The 1,609-nt window shown below is 59.2% G+C and overlaps 1 long non-coding RNA gene across 1 annotated transcript; it reads right to left on the reverse strand.

The window, feature by feature from the left end:
- Positions 1-119: 119 nt before the first annotated feature.
- Positions 120-1,408, reverse strand: LOC113215503 (uncharacterized). The gene is made up of 2 exons (XR_008011500.1): positions 752-1,408; positions 120-404 (listed from the first exon to the last, which is right to left on the reverse strand). It is a non-coding gene; the product is annotated as an uncharacterized LOC113215503 (long non-coding RNA).
- Between the last annotated feature and the right edge of the window lie 201 nt (positions 1,409-1,609).

Below are 1,609 nucleotides of genomic sequence, written 5' to 3' on the forward strand. Positions count from 1 at the left end.
CCCCCCCCCCGGCTCCACCTCAGCACCCCTTACTATGCCGATCCTTTTCGGATTTGTTTTGTAAGCGAGTTACGTCATAGGATGTGCGTGTGTTGGAAGGAGCTGATTGAGAAGTCTCATTGGGGGGATAACAGACATGGATGTATTATTTTTTAACCGTAGTAGCACAAAAGGACAGGCATGCTCAGTATTACTAGTGACACATCGACAAACGACGTCACACATTCAATAACAAGGCACACGGCACACAGCCTAATCCACACTTACGGATATAACACCACGTCTGGTCACACGGCCGTAAAGGCGACTACCGAAGTGAGTGGATTTAGGTCGGAGGATCCGCAGGTATGCGCAGACTGGACAGTTGCGTGATGGGAGCGTCATCATAGGGTCCATTCGTCCACCTAGAGAGGGCGCAGGAGCAGAGAACAAACCGTGATTAGAGACTCAGTATATGTCGTGGTCAGGCCGAGGGTCAGGCCCCCCATGCTCATCTCGCCGGTCCCCACATTTCTGCTGGGGGGGGGGAGCGTTAATCAGATCCCGCATGACTCATTATTATGCGATCTGCGGGCCTGCGTTCTATCGCTACGCGCCCGTGGATGCGCCATGCCCCCCCCCCCCCCCCGCCGTAGCGAGTATGCATCAATCCCGGAGGTCATATTGCGCCCAAGGGGGCTTGCTACATTTCGTTGACGAGCGGCGTCAACACACCCTGATTACTATACAGTGCACATAAAGGGATACCTACCTCCATGAGGCTTGTGTCAGCAGTGTTGCGGCGGCGTCCGCGCGGACGCGCGTCTCCCTCTGCGAACCGTCACGCGGCGTACTTCATGTAGTGGCTCACCATGGCGATGTAGCTGGCCATCGTACTGTCAGAGGGGATGAGCTTGCCCGACTGGGCCGCCGTCAGCAACCTCTCGATTTCGCAGAGGGCCTCAATTGCGCTGCCGACCGGCATGTTGCGCGTGGGCTCAGTCCGCTGTAGTCCGAACTTGTCCAATAGGTGGCTGATGAGTCGCTGCAACTCTCCGCAACACAGATGCAGGTCCGGCCTCACCTCCGTGTAGACTGCCATGTCCACTACGTTGAAGTATCGGATGATGTCGTCAACGAGCTCGCGCTGGGCTGCAGCGACTCTGTCGGCGTCCATCATGGTGGCTGGCGGGCTCAAGACTGAACGCGCTGCTACAGCTACACACGGCAGTCGCCGGGGCGGTTCTATCCGCAAGCGTCAGCAGAAATGGGTGAACGGCAGGTAAGGTGTGAGGTCTAGTGGGTCGTGCGCGGGGGCGCCGCGCGCGGTGTCCAGTGGCGCGCCGTCCGCGCGGGTAAAGTGCTGACGCGTCATACCGACGTCGACCATGACACGTCGCGGTGGTCGCGGGCCCTCTCGCGCCTTGAAAAGTTCGTTCCTCTCCAGCGTGAGCGAAAATGTGTTGCTTCCGCGCGTCGCGCCCGCCTCACGCCAAAAAAGAAGTAGGGAGGGGGGGGGGGGCTTTGCTTGCGAACCCGGTCTCGAACCGAACAGGCATCGGTGCGGGCCCAGTTAAGCTCGAACTGGGCCTCGACCCCCCGCCACACGCCTCTCCTCGCCTCTCACCTT

Source organism: Frankliniella occidentalis, unplaced genomic scaffold, assembly GCF_000697945.3.
Source record: "Frankliniella occidentalis isolate FOCC.00 unplaced genomic scaffold, Focc_3.1 Scaffold128, whole genome shotgun sequence".
Classification (NCBI taxonomy): Eukaryota; Metazoa; Arthropoda; class Insecta; order Thysanoptera; family Thripidae; genus Frankliniella; species Frankliniella occidentalis.